This window comes from Orbicella faveolata, unplaced genomic scaffold (assembly GCF_042242905.1).
Source record: "Orbicella faveolata isolate gen_17 unplaced genomic scaffold, um_ofav_v1 contig_35, whole genome shotgun sequence".
Classification (NCBI taxonomy): Eukaryota; Metazoa; Cnidaria; class Anthozoa; order Scleractinia; family Merulinidae; genus Orbicella; species Orbicella faveolata.
The window spans coordinates 20,570,274-20,590,547 of NW_028301564.1; the positions used below are offsets into that span (position 1 = coordinate 20,570,274).

The 20,274-nt window shown below is 38.2% G+C and overlaps 1 pseudogene across 1 annotated transcript; it reads left to right on the forward strand.

The window, feature by feature from the left end:
* The first annotated feature begins 212 nt into the window (after positions 1-212).
* LOC110051468 (neuronal acetylcholine receptor subunit beta-3-like) lies at positions 213-17,526 on the forward strand (annotated as a pseudogene). Its single transcript, XR_016201937.1, has 7 exons — positions 213-351; positions 7,164-7,327; positions 8,721-8,765; positions 8,907-9,016; positions 9,577-9,818; positions 10,858-11,295; positions 15,421-17,526. The product of XR_016201937.1 is annotated as a neuronal acetylcholine receptor subunit beta-3-like (transcript).
* Positions 17,527-20,274: the final 2,748 nt, after the last annotated feature.

Here is a 20,274-nt window from a genome sequence, read left to right on the forward strand (position 1 = left end):
CGGAGTACCCCTCCCCCCCTCGGAAAAACAATCACTAGGGAAATAAACTCACCGTGTCAAAACAACATTTTTAAACGCTCATTATGCTCTATAAATATCGTGACTTCGTCATTGCCCAACAATTTCCCTTTGAAACAATTCGACACTTGTTACGACTGATTTAATGCTAACATATAATCATCAATAGAATGACTGGTCAACTACGTAAACACGTCAGGCGACCACAACAACACATGATAAAAGCGCACGGTGAATGTTTATTTTCCTTGTTGTATAGTGTAACGTCGTCGTGCAAGGCTGAAATGGTGTGGCTAGCTCAGTTTTGTTTGCTCTTATTTCTTAATTCACGTGGTAAGTTCACTTTGTTTTAAACGTTTTTTTTTTTTTTTAAAGAAAATATTGCAGCTGCACGCATGAATAATCGTTATTCCCTTTGTGAGCTTTCGTGACCAGAAAATTTGTGTTAGTTTATCACGTTTGTTGGAAGAACGCCCGAATGAATGTTATGTGCAAGCAACTACGGAACAAGTTTGGGGCTCGATTTCTCTTGAAGTTAGAGATGAATGTAACAATTTTCAGCCGTTTTTTTTTATAATTAACTGGAGATCTACAACATTGGGTTTCAATTAAGGATGCTTACACAGTATGAAACCGTGAAATGTTGTGATACAGGGCTAGCAAAGGTTGACAGTTTGGTTGGAATGATGCAGCCCTCCATTATCATTGCAAGTTGCTCCATGTAACCTTTGTAGGTTGTTTGCTAGTTGTATTTTAAATATTTTCCGTGCCATCAACAGTGAAATATATGCTCTGAGTTGTCACGTAACAATCATTTTTGTAGGCTCTATGAACCGTAGAACATGTTGATCGTGAACCGCTAGGAAATCAGTTATTGATTAATAGCTCAAGCTGTATACATAGATGGTGAAAAACTTCAGCCGGGATATCGTTAGCATCACTTGTTTAGCAACACTGGACGACCAAGGTAATCATTGAAACAGGTGCAAGAAAAGTTTGACCGGGGTTGGAAGCCGGAGCTGTTCGCTGACTGCCATTCCAAAACCCATCCCCATTCAATCACGTTTTATATTGTTCGGCATGATCTTGGGCAATCCCTTTGCTGTCTGTATTTCGGTTTGATTCACTGACTAACGACATGGTAACTAAGAAATGTTTGAAGATGCTGGGTATTAATCGATAAACAACTGCATTGTTTGCACTTTAAAAAAATCCAGAATTGAAATATAACTCTTCAAAAGTGGTTTCTCTACTAAGATAACAAAAATCATCCTTAGAAAACAAAACAAAACAACAACAAAAAACGCCAGAAAAATATGTTATTTATGCATCGCTTTTAAAACAGCTGTACCGACATCAACTTTTCTTTGGGTTTAAATCGTTTTTATTCATATCATCACATTTTATTACTCTATTTTTTTTAGCCTGAGTAAGCTTGTTAGATTAGGTAAAAGGTCCAGGCTTACGTATTTTCCTTAGGACACCCACTCCACTCCCTGCCAGTCGCAGTCGATAGCGTTCTAGCTGTGTCCATTCACGAATTCCAATTTGAATTTCAAAACTTAATGGAGCAGGTAAAGCCAATAGCTAATGTCACACGATTTACTGTATTGTTCAAGAAGCGATGGCCGCATAAACAGATCAACCAAACAGGAAACTTAGTTGATGTGTTAGATTTCTTTCCTTGAGACAACTCAGTGTTTTGGAAGCAACACGCAAAGGTAAATTACTGAACCCTTGAACTGACCTTCTTACATCGGTGGCTTTCTTAAAAATTTTTTCCTTGGGAAATTGATACATTCATACATTATTTAACAACTATAGAGACAACGATTCCCATGATGACATGGAAATGTCGCAACGCGAATGGAAAATTGGAAAATGGAGAGATGAAAAGACAAGTTTTCGTGGAGTGTTTTTCATAAGATGTCTCGTGCCTTTCAAGGCTTCACAAACGTTTCCCGAGGCTGCTCATAAACAAGGAAAAAGCTAAAAATAATATTACATTTCCGCAGAAGTGTGCATAAGTTAGCACATCGTTAGTGTTATTGAATAAATGAAGAATTGAATAGTCGACGTTTTTAGCACCTTTTGCTGTTCATTTACAGAAAATAAACATTCATTTGTGTCCAAATTTCTTTCATTATGGTGAATAAACTCTCACTAACACAAATATGACCTTCATTTGAGCGTAAGAAACGTTCAAGAATAACATTTACATATGTATTAACATTCAAAATCATCAAAAGATAAACAATACCTTCATTTGACATTCATTGACTGTAAATGTATTTTCATTTTGGTTGAAATAAAATTCGTTGTCTCGAAACGACAATCATTTACACTTTAGGACAATCAGTTTTCAACAAAAGACTTTCAATAACACAATTTGCATGAGAACTCACAATCAATTGCATTATTATGCAACCATATCCATGAAGGTAACAATCTTTAGTGCGGTAAGACAAACATTACCGTGTTTTCACCAAACATTAAGAGAAAACAATCGCTCATTCGCGCAGTTCTTTTGAACAGAGATATCTCGCCCAATTTTCCTCGAAATTTTGATTACAGAACAAGGGACCATATGTACTTTTTTTAAAACATATTGTCACAATCCTCCCCTTCCAGATATATGTAAATTCGGCCACTTATGAAACTTTTTGTGTACAACTCAGAGGGCGCACTACAGTATACGTGTGTCATAGTGACAGTTAGATTTCTCCAGAAATGCCACGAAGAAATAGAATCCCATTTGAACACCGCGAAAGGATAGTCAGGGCCTTTGAAGATGTCAAAAGAGACGAAGCAAGACGCCAGGGAATTGCTCTGTGAAATTATCGCACGCAGCTGTTGCAGCAAGCTCTACAACGAAATATTGGTACCACTACGGCAGCTAAATGTGGACAGTGGTTTCGTTTCATGCAAACGTATTTGCCACGATGCCTCAATAGTGAGGTAATTGAAGGATAAATCGTTCAGCGAATTTGATATTCTATCTTTCAAAAATAAATGTTATTATGGCTGTAATGTTTGTCTCGCCGCATTAAAGATTGTTACCTTCATGGATATGGTTGCCTAATAATGCAATTGAATGTTAGTTCTCATGCAAATTGTGTTATTGAAAGTCTTTTGTTGAAAACTGAATGTCCTAAAGTGTAAATGATTGTCGTTTCGCGACAACGAATTTTTTTTCGACCAAAATGAAAATACATTTACAGTCAATGAATGTCAAATGAAGGTATTGTTTTCTTTTGACGATTTTGAATGTTAATGCATATGTAAATGTTATTCTCGAACGTTCCTTACGCTCAAATGAAGGTCATATTGGTGTTAATGAGAGTTTATTGACCATAAAGAAAGAAATTTGGACACAAATGAATGTTTATTTTCTGTAAATGAACAGCAAAAGGTGTACTCGGGCTTCCGTAGGAGAGCCCGAGTCTCAGCTTAGAATGCTGACGTTTTGGTCGCCAAAAGGCGAGTCGCGGTCCGGGGCGTTCCGTGCGTAGACCATGGAAACTGGGGACGAGAAACGCGACATTGCTCGCTTTTCGTGACAGAATGCGGTGTTTTGCGAAGAACGTTTTGGCAAGAATCGCGCCTCATACATTCATCTCACCTACAAAGATGTCCATCGTTTTCAGAAAGGGCCCGGTCCACGAATTATATTGCTTGAAAGCCAGCCAGGTAAGCAAAGTTCACGTTCGAAACGTTCTCGTGAGACAATAACTGAGCCGATTGCGGTATGAGTTCAATCTACGAAAACACTGGCAAAAAATAGGCAGTCAACGACGGTATGTGGCTACTGCTGTTATTATTTAGAACATTGCAGTAAAACAAATCATATTGCAATAAAACGAGCTAAATACGAAAACGTTTTTGGACTCGTAGCTCATTAAAAACATGCCGACTTGTTTCTTGCACCGCGCAAACTATGTCGATCCCCAAAGTTGTAAAGATAAGACTTTCGGTAACTGAATTAAATATCTTACCTCCAAGTTAGTTGACTTTCTGGTAGAGTGCAGGAAAAAAAATAACGTGTGAATTTGGAGGCACATTGTGCGGAAGAATTAAACCTTCGATTGTGCGGGGAATTGTGCAGAATTATTGACCAATGTTCTTGCCAAGTCATAAGGAAAATCTGCATTGACGATAGTTTAGCCAGTTATTTCACTAGTAGTTCAAATATATTTAGCAGTCTTAGCAATCGCCAATTCTTTTAGAAAACTGTGTCTGACTGCAAAAGAAAATCATGTTGCGTGACATGAACTAGACGAGCATGAAACCAAAATAAATAGCAAAACAGAATTCCGCATCTTCCCTTATAAATGAGAGTCCTTTTTTAAAAATACACCTGCCTTGATTCAATAAAAATATGTAGCTTGAATATTTCTTTATAAACTGCGTTAAGGGTCGCAAATTCTTGGAAGTTATCCACAAAATACGCAACTTGAAAGTTTATACAAATTATGCGCAATGCAATTTGAACCTAGTCACAGCACCGTTGTTTTCGCGATGGCGTTTACCATGATTCGTTTTGGCTCTCTCGAAAGGAGATATGACTCTCGAAAAGAGTTTAAGATCGCAACACGGCAAAGATGTTCAGCTACACAATTTACTCGGATCGCCACGACCAGCAAACAAACTTCGTACAATTTCTGTTAGCATGTAGAAAGTAATCACCATAAGTTGTAAAAGACCTCGAAAATTCTATGCAAACAACTTCTCGATTAGTGCGTAGGCAGCTGTGCCTCATTCTTGAACCAAAATGGTTCAAACTCACAACTTGCGATAGAATGAGGAGGATACTCAACGAAGCAACTTGAATAGTAAATATTTAAGCGGAACTCTTTTGCTAAAATATCCTGATTCTTTAATTTGCTTTTATTGTGTCCAATACGCGTTTTCGTAAAGTACGATTTGATACTGTGGTACGAAGCCCGAGTAAACGCTCTTAGAGCGTCTAGTTTTCTTTATGAGAAAGCTCAACGCTTTTTAAATTCAGCTGACCTTGGAATTACTATAAAGAGACCTCTCTCTGACAGGAATATCTGGAGGTTAAAGGAGCACTATCATAAGCAGTCAAGACACAAAAGACATTTTTTCATTGTGAGACGGCGTAGCCGAGTGGTTTAGGGCGCTGGATTTGCTCTCGGTAGCGGTAGTTCTTGGTAGTTCAACTCCTCGACCGCGTTGTGTAAATAGCCATCTGGTCAGCCTCCAACCAGTTGGGATTCTTCATAATTAACGTTATTAGCACATGTAAGGGCCCATTATCCGATCTATGCGCGCGCTCGCGCGCGTTGTTAGGGAGGTGAAATTTCACTTCCGGTTACTTACGTCAGCCTGAGCGCAGAAAATAAAAATAATTCAATAACTTCCAAATTCGCCCACATTTTAGATCGGCTTTGTGTTTCACAAAATGCAAAGTAAAAAAAGTACAAGCAAAGACAAAATAAGAGAAAGACAGAAAAACAAGAGCAATAGAAGGAGAAAAACTAACTCTGTGTAGCTTTGTGTGATCTTACCGAAGTGTGCTGGAAGTGTAAATTGCGCACGCGCTGATAGGGTAACTTCCAATATATATCGGGCGCACTTCCGGTTTCTTTAAATGCTAAAGGAAACACGGTTTTTTCTTAAATCCAGCCTTTTTTGACGGATTTCGATTAAAACCAACGTTGGAAACAGCTATGCATTTCTTTTTCAAAATCATGGTTTTCTCAGAAAATTACGAAGTTACTAATATTTTGAAATTCTCTCAAAATCTGACCATTTAGAAATGAAACAAAATCTATGCATAGCGTAATGAAGATTCAAATTAAAATATTAAATCAATGAAAAAAATTCCGATAAAGTAATTTGCCTAGGAGCCTTTGCGTTTTTTCAGTATTAGTCACATGACCATGGGCGTGGCCTGATGACGTCATCACTAGTGTTGCCGATCATGAAAAAGTTAAAACACATGAAATAACTCTGAAGTGACTAAAAATGACGAGGTTATATGAGAATAAATTTTCCCTAGCAACGGCTCGAAAAGATCGGTTAATGGGCCCTTAATAGTGCTAAATACAATTGACAGTTAAATAAAGTTATAATTATTATTACTATTATTATTATTATTATTATTATTATTATCTCTTATCTCGGTTAGAAGTAGTTCTACAAGTAGGTTGGTTGTAAGTAAGTTATAAGTAGTAATGTAACTGAATAACCCTTGTAGGGAGTTGCGATAAAGTATATTATTATTATTATTATTATTATTATTATCATTATTATTATTATTATTATTATTATCATTATTATTATTATTATTATTATCATGTGTAAAACAAATGTATCCGATCTCGCTTCGATAACAATTACTGTATAGGTGCACTGAAGTTATAACAAATGATAATGATATAATGAGTAAAGCATGCGCAAGGATGTGATGTCAAATTGAAAGAGTCTGCCAGGAGTTTTCAAAGTTTGTCCTCGTGTCTTAAAAAAATAGCTTAAACAAGTTACAATTTGTGCGGGCGTTCTCCTTTACCATTTGGTGCACGAACGAAAGTACTTAGTCATAATTTTAGCACTTTTGAGACCGAAATTGCAGCAAATTTGCCGTCAAAGTGTCCCTAGCCTGCGAACAGGCTCACGGTTGGAGAGCACACGCGCTTTCGCACGAGACTCTTTTCTTGCCCGATCACCTTGCTCGCCGACTCGTTCTTCGCCGCTCGCTTGTGCATGAGACTTAAAAGGGGAGACTGCTCGCAGGTTATAGTATCACTTTCTATGATATAGCGTTTGTAGAGCTCCATGTTAATTGTATTGCCCATTTAGGTTTTCTACTACTCTTCCAGATAAGCCAGCGTTATTTGCAGCCAGTGCGGAATTTGCGTGTGGTTTCTCAAAACCATGTGAATAAATGAATGAACATTAATCAATGAATGAATGAAATACTGATTCAGTGAATCGAATAGGTCATTTCCGAGCTAAAGCCTCTTTCTCAAAGCGAGTCTTGGTGCCCATCCTTTCATATGCAAATTAAACTCATTTTGATATGAATGGTTGTGTACCAAGCCTCGCTTTGATAGAGGTCCTTAGGTCAACACGGAAATGGGCTATTATTTCGCTAATCAATTGTATTGTTTGTTTTGAAGTCGTAGTAGGACAACAGCAGCAGCAACTTATACTACAGTCAGCTGAGTTCCGCCTGAGGAATGATCTGTTTCCATTCTCTTTCAAAATGGTTCGTCCGGTGTTACAGCCATCAGATGTCGTGAATGTCTTTTTTGATGTGGAGCTCAAGGCCCTTACTGAAGTTGTAAGTCAACATCATATCCCAACATCTTAGAAATGTATGCTCCTTTACGAAGATTTGGATCAGGATTTATGATCTAAGGTCACTCTAATCATGGTGCATTAAAGAAACTGATGAATCCTTATCCAGAGCGGAACCTTCCGTTCTTTTGATGGGCCATGGTGCAAGTAAACTTCAATAGTCCATCCTGATCCGCATCAGCTCAAAGAAATGCACTCCAACTTAGCTATAGCTGTCGCGAAGAGATCACAGTGTCTTGCTGTTACTTCGTCCCTCAAAGCAAACGATGGTCCATCTACTATTAATTTAACGTATGGTTATGGTATTTTACCAGACTAAACTATACTGTTGAAAACAGCAATATTCGGTTAATTTTGATGTGGTGCACTCTTCTGCTCTTTTGTCAGCTCACGTTAAGTTATTCTGTAAGTGTTTGCGTCTGTTTTTAGAACAAAGCTCCAGGATAAGAAATGCATGGTTCTAAAGGTTCGTAATGTGAGACATCACGCATGCGAAACTTAAACTCGCCAAGGTCTTAATTAAAAGTGCCCAAATGAAGTGAGAGTGTGCAATGGTCCTCAATTTCAAAGTCCCATTTCTTGACGATGATTTGGTCAATTTGAAAACGAAAATGAAGATCATGTGCAACTTAAAACATCTTGGAGTTTCCCAGAAGTGTCAAACCGCTCTGTTTCAACGCGTGTAGTTATTCAGCGAGTGCTGATTACGAGACGTTGCTTTCATGGTGTTTCGAGTCCTCATTTAAAGATCGATTTAACCTTAAGGGAGCTAATTCCAGGATGGTTCGAGTTCTTTGTTTGTATTACAATCCACCTAAGACCCAGTCTTTTGGTTTCTACTACCTCTTTAGTGTCATTCTCTGAGGTTTCTTTAGTTTTAGGTTCTAGAGGTAGTTTTGAACATCGATAGAAAATAACTCACCTGCAGTTCTTTGAGCCAGGTTTTACTTATGATTCATTTAAATTATCGGCCCAAAATGTCACAAGCGTTTTAGTCTCCATCTCAGTAGGTGATAAAATCTCATATAAAGTAGAATCCGTTTATATGTCCAGCTTCGAACCACGAAATTGGATTCGTGTTAAAATAGTTGTTATATTTAGGAGGTTTTTAAAACGTGAAAACTGACGGACAGAACGTTTCCATAATGTCAGAAAATCTAACGGAGTAGTCGTAAGGTGTGGTGCAATTATACCAAGACGAATCGAGTCAAGAGTCTGCATGCGCAAGTGCCTGAGGTTTTAGTCCCATTCTCTCGGCATTCCTGTACATCTTTATGAATCATTTTTAATCTGATTCGAAAGCCAATTTCCATTGCTGACTTGAAATGTTACTGCTGCCGGCAGAGTTAATAGGAAAAAATTTGCTTATTTCTCAGAACAACAAAGATCAAGTTATCACCACGGAAACGATCATCACGCAGGTAAGATAACCTAACCAACAAAGAGAAACTAAACTTGCAATTGCATAGTTTAAAACGTGGCATCTTTTAGGAGGACAAAATAGATGCTGAACATAAAATAAAAAACGGACTTATATGCTTCTTTTTTCTACTGTTTTAAAGAAGTAGAATAACCCGTACCTCCGGTGGAATCCTGCTGATTATGACGGAATACAAAAGATTCTTGTGGATCCAAATGAAATATGGGTTCCAGATATAGTGCTGGAAAACAAGTAAGTCAGTGTGCTTTAGCAGACATTTCAGCTGATGAGAAGAAGCTGAACCCTTTTTACGAAATCATGCTCGAACGATAGACAAGTCTGACTTCAATGTGGAAAAACTTCAACACGAGACAACTTCATTTATATTGGCTAAATTTCATTCTTACAATGATTCCACTAACGTTCCTTGAAACTACAGCACGACTTGTAAAAAAATACACAGCGGTCCCAAACTAAAATGTTCAATTAGCAATTAGACTAGAAATCTACGTTTTCCATCAGCGAATGTAAAAGCGGGCAAGACGTGTAAATAATTTAGCAGAAGGATCCACTGCAAAACCTAAAGTATTGTGTATTTTACAGTCACAAATCGAAGATAATTTCCCTTTCAAGAGCAACGCGTACATCACTGTGTCTAAATCTCTTAGCGAATGAACACCAATGGATAGCCAATTAGGAAGATTCGTGGATCTTCAATAGAACACGCCACATTTTCGTCTCTGTATTTATCGCGCAGTGCTGATACCCAGACCGTCCATGCAATTTAATTATCCTTTTCTATTTACTTTTAGTGCCGATGATGAGGTTGTTCAAGCAGGCCACTTGGAAAAATTCCGAAGTTGGGTGCTACTGAAGAGCGACGGAAATAATACGTGGCTGTCCCCTGCAACTTTCAAGAGTACCTGCACCCTCGACGTACAGTTCTTTCCTTTTGACAAACAGAGGTGTAACATGGTGTTTCGATCGCTGACCTCTGATAGCTCCATCTTGGACATTGACACGAAACAAATTGAGAGCGAAAATCCCGAGGAAGGTAGGAATACATAAAAATTGGTAGAATAATTAAGATCCTTGCAGATACGTTTCATTTTCATCGGGATAAACGCAGAAAACTAGGAATTATCAATTAAACACAAAAAACGCCCTCTATTTTATTTTCAAACACCGAGAAGAGAGTTCAAGATACAACGATCAGTGGAGTATATTTGACTAACTATGGAATGTGGCAAAAAACGGTCTCGATTGTATTCTTTATCTTCTCAATCATAACTAAAAATAAAGAAGAAACGATCGAAGAAGAAACATTTTAAAATCTGTGCTAATTAAGATCAGATATTCAATGGACGCCAATTACGATTTCCTTTGTCAGTTTCAACTTGGTGAATTATTTATGACTACGAGAATGGGTATTTCATCATTCGATCCCTTTTACAAAGGATCAGCAAACGTTTTGAATTCATATCAACATGTAACCCTCCGACGCTCGAAGGGGTGGGGGGTGGGGATGATGGCCACCATTCCCCAGCCCCAGAGGCTTTACTCAATTTATTAAAAGACAAATTACTCTTGATGATTTATCCTTCGCAGAAATTTTTGAAATAGTAACTATCCCGCTACGTCGTAAAATATTGCCATGGTGAATCCATCACGAAAAATTCGTCCTTGTATTTCTTTTTATATACTCTTTATTTTTCCACTGAGTAGCATCGCAGAATTGGTACGTTTTGGAAATTCCGAGTTAATTTTACATCAATCTTTGTTTTTTTCAGTTCTGACTTTACTGGAAAAAAAAACTAACTAACTAACTAACTAACTAACTAACTAACTAACTAACTAACTAACTAACTAACCAACTAATAACAAAACAAGAGACAAATCCAAGATGTCGGATCTAAGCTGGAGGGTGGCGAACAGCCGAGAATGCTCCATTTGCGAGGTAGAGCTGTCGATTAAGACAAGGATTTCGAGTTTGAACAGGATTTTTAATTACGTAGACGCTTATAAACATCAAACACTTTCGAAATCTAGTAAAAGAAAACGCCATTCGTTTTCACTTCCACTTTTTCCTTCAGATCTCAAACTAAGTACATCTAATGGTTACTGGACACTGCGAAGTATCGAGATCAAAGCAGGAGAGTACAAGCGCAGTCGCGATCAAACATTCCGCGAGGTAGACTTGTCATTTTTCATCGGACGGAGGCCCACGCATTTTGTTGTCTTCTCGATCGTTCCCTGTATGATCATCGGCATGCTGGTTCTGGTGAGTTTCTTCATTCCAGCGGAAAGCGGCGAGCGAATTGGCCTGTGTGCAACCATTCTGTTGGCTGTCAGCGTATACCTGCTCGTTGTCACTGAACAGCTTCCGGAACAGTCGGAGACACTGCCCCTAATTGGGGTTTACTATATCGTGATCATGTTTGAGATTGGACTGGCGCTGGCCGCAACTGTTCTCGTATTGATGGCTCACCACGCTACCTCAGAACCACCCCGCTACCTGGCTTACATTACAGGTTAGTTTAGTAACATTCACTCCAGGAGTAGTCAAACTCGTGCGAGGCCCTGTGGCCTCATGGTTGGTGCGCTCGGTTCCGGATCGACCGGTCCGGGTTCCAGCCCTGGCCGGGGACATTGTGTTGTGTTCCTGGGCAAGACACTTTACTCTCACAGTGCCTATCTCCACTCACGTGTATAAATGGGTACCGGCGAATTGAAAGCTGGGGGGTAGCCCTGCGATGGACTAACATCCCATCTAGGGGGGAGAAGAAATACTCCTAGTCGCTTTATGCTACAGGGATAAGCTATTAGCTATAGGCTGGTGGTTGATTTTGCAAAATGTGATCTTGTAATCTCTGTTGCCTGGAAACATTACAGGTCGGCATACACGAGGGGACTAGTCCCTGTAGCTAATCCCCTGAAGAGTTTACACGAAGGGACTGGTCGCAGAAACTTGTCCCACGTACGAACAGTTCACACGAAGCGTTTTGAGGAACAAGTCGCACGGACTTGTCCCAGAAATTCAAACCTGTTTGAATTCGTAGGACTAGTAGCAGGGACCAAACTAGTCCCCTCGCGCGTGCCGACCTTTTCTAATGATGATAATAAACCGTGCTATAGGATAACACAAAATGTCATCTTTTACACAGCTCTTTGTTACATATGGCTGTTAGCTCTTCACTGACTCTCGAGAATTGAGCCTTATTCCGAAGTGACGATAAGATAGCATCGTCCATGTGATAACTGGGAAAAAAAGGAACTAAAGAACTATACGCTTCTTTTTCACCAATATGACGACTAATAACATTTGCTTTAAAGGGACGGACCATTAGAAAAGTGATAAGGGGATGGGGGGGGGGGGGGGTGGGGAATTTTCAACTTGCACGATTTTTTTTTTTTTTTTCGCTCACTGCTTGTGCAGAAAATTTTTTTTTCTTGTGAAACCCGCTGCACGAATTTTTTTTTTCAGACAAATATTGCTTTTTTTTGAACAGTGAAATCTTGATTCATTATCTATGTTGTTTTGCTTTATAAATTATTCTACACTCACAGCAGATCAAAGGATACAGACCACTTTTTAATGCCAATTCTTTTCGAAAATGTACTCACAGTGAGAGCGGAGGAAGCCGCTTGGAGTGGACGGCTTCCCTGTGCATTTTTTCAGTCCCTGCCCTCTAGTAATTCCTCTCTGGAATTCCTCTCCCATAGCCCATCATAATGATGCCATACTCCATTCACCAAAACATCCCCTCTGTGTAAAATGGGGTTGACTAGCCTACAAGAATTCGTGGCATTTGTACATTTGCCGTTCACTGTTTAGTCACTCGACCTTTTTTTTGTAGCTTCACTCGTGTTTATGAAGGGCACTTCATGTTGTGTAATAAGGAGGAATTTTTAGTAGAGTTGAGCCGTTAGATCGTGCTTTGGGAAATTTCTATAGGTCATAGGTCTGCATGGTTTCCGCTGTTATCTGCGTGTCGCTTCGTAGAGTTTGATACCTCTGTAACTTGCCATGTTTTTATGCATTGTTTAGGCTCATTTCTATTGCAAGATATGCTTTTAAGTGTCCACGAATTTGCTTTTGAGGGACAAAATACGAAATTTACCGTCAACTTCGAGAAAGCTATACGTTTCTCTAGAGACATTCTTATGTTTCTTGCAGCTGTCTGACCGAGCTTATGTTTCTCTTGCTCGATGTATAGGTTTATTTCTCTTTTGGTCGTTCTGGCACCACATGATTCAAATGTACCGGTTTACGCACGAGTCCTGTTGACTGTTTTGCGTGTTGTATATGCCATTGTTCGGCGTAGACCAGGCAACACCATGGTTTCGACCCTCCATGACGATCTCCTCAGTTGCCGGTATTTCTAAACTGCTCTGTACGTCTGTCGTACATATATGAGAATGGTAAACATTCTGCGGCTTGGCACAAATTTCTCGTAGTGTGTACCCTTGTGGCGGGATCGAAAATGACTGGTTTCTATTGGCTATAACAGCTAGCTATAGAATTCTTATTCAAGGGGATAAGATCCATCCTCTAATTTTTATTGTGGGAACAAATAATTTTATAGAATATTTATAAAGATACCAAATTCTAATATTTATTTATTACAATTTTATTTTATTATTTGTATAGGTAATCATACGGTTTCGAGTTCAATTTGGAATTAATTTGCACGAGTGAGTTTTTCAAAAAGCTGAAATTGCACGAGCCGCTTCGGCGAGTGTAATTTCAGCTTTTTGAAAAACTCACAACTGCAAATTAACTCCAAATTGAACGAGAAAAACCGTATAATTACTTATTAATAATATAAACATGAAAAAATTCGCGCGGAGGAAGTGCCGGAAGATCTTTCTTGAAACCATTTTTTCTCATTTGAGAAAACGTTTTTCAAAGTTTCAACACAAAATTTTCGTCATCATTTTACGTCATATTATTTTCTTAGAAAAGTTCCTATTGTCTTTCAGTCAATCATAATCCAGAATTTCGATGTGTAATTTGCACTGGTGTTACACTTTTTGCACTGATGATACACTTTTTGCACTGGTGTTACACTTGAACTGCACTGCTCTTAGCCAATCAGAATCGAGTAATTTTTTCATGTGTATTATTACTATTATTGTAATAAAGTATACAGTGTATGTTGTAGGTACACTAGCTGTACTTTGAAACAAAAACAAGGTTCTAATTGTCTCCTTTCAATAAGACGAAAGTGATTTTTGTTTATTCATATCGTGCCTGGTAATATTGCTGATTTCTGAATGACATTTCTGGCTATTGTAGTATGAATTAATTTATGTCACCTTATATTTGTCATTTCATGCAGTGTGAGGGAAACACTTCAGGGCCGGGTTGTTCAAAAGCCGGTTAACGCTAACCCGGGATTAAAAATTAACTGAAGTATTAATTTTTCTTGTATAAAAATGTTTTTACTGTTTTGTGTAGTTTGAGCTTAGTCAAGCTCAAAACTGAAGGACAAACATTATAAACAGAAAACCTCACCGAAAAGTTACAAAACTGAAATCAAAATTCTTGCTAATCGTGCGTTAGCTTAAGGTGGCTGGACACAGTTTTTGATACCTGTGTTTCATTCACCTTTTTCTCTAAAACCCTTCATCTCCCGGTCGCCAAAAATAGCATCAAGCAAGTTGACAACACAAACTTTGGTTTTTTGATGGTTAAGCTGTTAAGTTAACGCCATTTTGCTAATAATTTAACAGAGAGATCTTTAATTATCCCTTGTTGAAGGTTTACTGTAGTATTTAGAGTTTCCTTTGTTAAAGTTCAATTATTTTCAATACTCCAGTTACTTATTTCCTAAAGTATCTTCGTGCCAAATTTCGTGAAATTCTAATAAGTGGTTCTCGAGAAATGGGCGTATTTCCGAGAGTGCAAATTTTCATTCAATCGCAATTTTTTGACTTACTACGCATGCGCTGCATTTAACTGGGTTCTTTCGGTAACAAAGAAAAAGCTGAGAATTGCTGAGTTCTTTCCATCTTTACCTTTTCTAACATATATTTGTGATAAAAGACTAAAGCCATCAATACACTGCGTTCAATTATAGAGAAAAATAGCACAGATACTGCGGGTGTTGAGTAAATAAAATTATCGCTCTATTGACGGCATGTTTGTTTCTTGTAATCCTTGTGCGCGCGCTGAATTGCATCAGCAAAAGCGCGCGCGAAAACTGTGTTCGGCCACCGTAATCGGGCTTTGAACAACCCGGCCCAGTACACTATTAAATGTCTTTATTTATTTATTATTAATAATAATATAGCAGGGCCTGGGGTAAGGCCCCAAGAATATTTTGAATAAGAATTATTTTTAATAGACACTGGCAAATTTTATCTATTAAATAAAAGTCACAATTGGACCTTCTTCTGCAGGATTTTTTTTCGTTACCTTCTTTGCACGAATTTTTTTTCTTGGCATTTTCCCTTGCATGAAGTTTTTCTGGTTTTTTCCCAAGCACCCCCCATCACTTATTTAATGGTCCGTCCCTAAAAGCCGAAACATATGCATAGTTCGGTAACTTATTATTATTATTATTATTATTATTATTATTATTATTATTATTATTATTAATAAACTGGGCCAAACTGACTAAACTGGTCCATTTGTTATTTTTACATTTCAGTTTTGAACAGGATTGGTTGCAGGAAAAAGAAGACACGCAAGAGTTTCAGGTTAGGCTCTCCAACCACTCTTAGAGTTGGCGCAGAAAACGCCGGCACGACGGTGGTCCAGAACGATAACGTTGAGCTGGGAGAGGCGGGGAGGCAGTCACCAGCGGCTGATTTGCCAAAAGAGCAACGGCCGTCAACTGCCTATTCCATCGTCCAACTTGTTAATGAAGAAGACGAAAACCAAGAAGCCTGGAAGGAGATCGCTCGTGCGCTCGATCGCATTTTCTTCTGGTTATTTTTGACGCTGTTTGTGGTGTCGTCTATTGTTGTTTACGGACAAGCAGGACGGCTAAGATCGCTTGACTCATTCGATGATTAAAATAATTTCCTCTGGTTTTGTATTTAGAGCGGTTTTCAATTGATGGCCACATCTTAACATGATTTAATCAGGACTCAAAAAAAAAAAAAAAAAAAAAAAAAAGCAGAGCATCCTTTCCAGGGGGGAGTAGAAATACTCCTAGTCGCTTCATGCTACTGAAACCAGAGATAACCGCCAGACTGATGGGCCACCTCTTGCTCCGTATACAGGCTTTACCTTTTTTTACTTTCAAGAAAAGAGAATGGAAGGCTAAAGATCATATTTCATACTGGTTTACACAACCACTAAAAATTATGGAAATTCATACGATTTCCATAGACGAAAAGAAAAGCAAAAAGATAATTTTTTCCTACCAATTGATGAAAACAGGTGAGCTAAAAACTGTGGTCATCTTTTGCAGCAGTTAACAGCCGCCATGACGGACATCTTTTCTTGCGGTTATTTCCATAATAGGGAACGCCAGCAGCCATGTTGTGACGTCACTACGGAATACAATTCCCCATGTTTTGTTAATTTCTTTGCAGCTCGCGGAAACCTTTTCAAATCTTTCGTATTCAAAAACCGTATTTAACAAGCAAATAATCGTTTTAAACTTGCCGGCAGTTAATCAATCAATCAATCTCTTTTTTAATTTGTCAAAACGCTTAACTGCATGCTAGTCTCCAGGTATGCCACGAAATCCGTAATTGCTTTTGTTTAGCCTACAGCACTTTTTGATTCCGTGTTTTTACTGGGAAAAGTCGCACTAGCTAATGAACCAAACAGAAACCAATTACCAATTTATCACGTACGTGAGATTTCCTGGGCTTGGCGCTAGTTAGACGTGTTTTTGATGCCAATTCTAACTGAGTTGCCGAGTTTGTGAATATTCGCTGTGAGTAGTATATGGATTGCTTTGGTTTTGGTTCGACGACACAGTTGTAAACCGCTCTATTTACATTTGTTTGTTAGTGAAAGTAAAACGTAAGGCTCAATAAGGCTCTCATAAAACAGCACAAACTGCACAAAATATCGATAAAAAACCCCGACAGTTACCAAAAGGATCAAACAAACAAACAAAGCAAACAGAGAGACGGAAAGGCAGACAGACAGACAGTGTCACATGAAGCCACGGATTGAAAGCTTTCATTCAACTCATAGTCACACGCTAACGTGTTAATGAAAGCCAAACGGTTCCAAAAAGCTAGAACTTCATTGTAAAGCATAATAAAAATTACTCCATGGTGAAAAATATCGTCATAAACGAGGGTCATAAAAAGGGTAATTAATTCATATTACTTTATATGGCACTTTAATTACTATTTGTATTCAGTATATTTCACAGATTTGTACTCGCACCTTTTTTGTATCCCTCACGTATTATGTAACTTTTTCACTGATTTGTACTATTATTCTACATTTTGTAATTTACACCTTCTTGTTACCTACTTTATATAAAGTCACTCACTTGTAGACATCCTTTAACTGAAGATGGATACTGAGTATTCGAAACATGTCTTACAAATTTAAAAGGCGTGTCGTCTTTTTTAAATGTTTGACTTTATATAGCACTATTTGTTTTTTATCTCCAACCCCTTCAAACTATTGGTATTAAACAAACACATTTTTAGTTTTCCCTGTTATTTACATGATTCGACTTTAAATTGCGTTCAGAGCTCAATAGCGTAACTGATAGTGCATGCAATATACGTCAATTATAATCATGAAGAAAATAAAGCTCCAAAGTCCGTAATAATAATCATGTCAACGTTTTGTTTTTGTTTCATTCTTTCGTGACAATGGAAGACAAGAGATGATGAAGTATCAGAGGAGAGTTAATCTCCAATAAAGATACATTGTCACTTATAATCCATCAAATATTTTCGCTCGCGCGTTAGTGTTCTAAACGCGTCACGTGACTGAATATGCCCCTGCTAAAACTGGGGAATATCCGAGTGATATTCCCCAATTTTCAAAACTTCGCGTGTTGCGAAAATATTTGAAGGATGATAAACACAATAGCTTCCATTTGGCGCGAAAATATGCTCAGACATTTGTCCTTGGACATTATCTGTTCCTCAAAGCTCACAGTTTTCCTCGCGCTACACTCTCGGAAAACTGTTCACTTCAGACAGACAATGCCCGCGGACAAACATCCGAGCATATTTTCGCGCCAAATGGAGGCTGTTTCTCCAAAATAGACGATATAAAAATTAACAGGAATGTCAGTCTTTTTTTCTCCTCCACTGTTATCTTCCTTTTCTTGCTCTTCTCTCTATTTTATATTATTACTTTTTTTTCGCTTGGAGTGATTTTTAAGGCCTTTTGGAGTTGTGCAATCAAAGTGCATATGGCTGTTTTGGTCTTGACACGGTTTTCATAAATTCAGTCATATTTATTTATTCTTGTGAATAAGATCTATATAGGGATTGGCTGTCTTACTCTTCATTAGACTTCTCCAGGCGTTCAGTTAGTTGGGGCGCAGCACGAAAAATAGCGCGCGAAAAAATAAAAAAAGCCGCGCTGTTTTATTTTTTCGCGCACCGTTTTTCGCGCTTCGCCCAAACTAACTGAACGCCCGGAAGAGGCTAACTCTTTATCCTCTCCTGTCGACTGTTACACTTAGAGAAACTTAAGCTCTTCTTCTCTTTCCAGGGCACGCGCGCACAATACGCGCATTGAAAAGGAACTTGTTATTCTACAACTACACATCTTGGCATTGTAAAATTGTGCTACTGCGAAAGCGTGAATGAAATAACAACACTGGAAAAATACCTTATGTTTATAAACTAACAAAGACGACGTATGAAGACATGATTGATCAAGATCATGATTGATTGTGTGTATAACTGCGATGATCAATCATGTCTTCATATCTTTCTCCACAGTTCAAATGTATGATCTTCCAAATATTCACTTGCAAAGACGACGCATTCGTAAATCCCATTTTTCTTAAGCCTTCTCTCAATGGTATATTATTCACTTCAGATTGTTTCTCTTCGCCAGAGTCCTACTCATGAGCCATAGTCAACATTCAACTGCATACGACAAAGGAGAATCACTAATCCGTCAAGGTCCACATCACATACCTCTAAAAAGCAAAACTTTGTAATTTCATGCCAACATCGACATTTTTTCACAGCTAATATGATGACGAACTTGGATTTTATCGCGCAATTAACCGTCACATCGGTTCAAGTGGCTCAAGCTATGCGAATCACTTTGCAACAGTTTATTTTGAAGAAAATTTCATTTCAATGCAAGTAATTTCATTTTTGCAATAAATTCAGAAATTTTGGCGCGCTCATTGGCTCATTTTTATTGCCAATAAGCGGACAGACATATGAATTTATAATTTATGCGATGCGTCAACGAGTGAACAACAACTTGACAATTTGTTGTTGTAAAAAAAACAAACTGACGTGAGTTTTTCATGCGTCTGTTCTGTTATTGACAATGAATTTCGTCATAACATTGTAAAAGTAGTCTGCGGATCCACTCGGCTATCGCGTCGTGGATCCACGGTTACTTTGACAAAGTTATGACGAAAATCAAGATCAATAACAAAACAGACGCATGAAAAACAGAAGTCAATTTGTTAAATATACAACGGTAAAATTTTAGCCTGAAATGTCAGTCATCTCGTGACTGACTCGTCAACTCTGATGAAGGTGGACAGAAGCCACCGAAAATTCAGTACAGAAAACAGCAGATCGGATTCCAAAAAAACCTTGACGAATGTCTATCACCGATCGCAGCACTGGAAGCAGTATTTTCAGTCACATCAAGCCCGATATTGCTGTGATTTTGTTTCACGAGTAGCTCTAGTTTATGTTGAACGTCTCGAAAATCGTCTGATTAAAAACCAAATGCATCCTGACTGAACGAAAATTAAATCAAAACAAACCAAAGGCACCTATATAGAAAACGATATGACAGTTCACTTTTATAATACGTCAAATTTGACATATAGTGTTAGCTAGTATTGCATTGCATTATGTGTACTATGCTAAAAAACAATTTGCGACACGTGTGATTGCGTGCACGATCAGCTTCTGAAGAATAATTTCGGGCTGCCAGGTTTTTGGAAGCCCAATGACCGACCAACTTCCCGTGAAAAAAACAAGTTCCCTTATTAAATAACAATCTACAAAAACAATTCACCCAAAATCATCATCAAGCAGTTGCAAACACATGTTTTTCTTAAGCAGTAGAAAACAATTGTCAGGTATTTCTCAGCAAACTGATGTTCGTAATTCACTTCCATTTACACCCTAGCTCCCAGGTTATCAAATAGTTATTACAGCGGTGCCATCTCAATTTTCTTCAACTACCCGGGAGAAGGGAAATTAGTTCGGAAAATCGGGAGCCTCGGACAATCGATGGTTCTACTGAAACACTTTCCATTTGATAATTCACTATTTCAGGAGTGTCAGCAAAACAAACCACGCTATTAATTCAAGAATGACATACCAGCTAAATAGTGTTATCCATTGACCAACCGGGG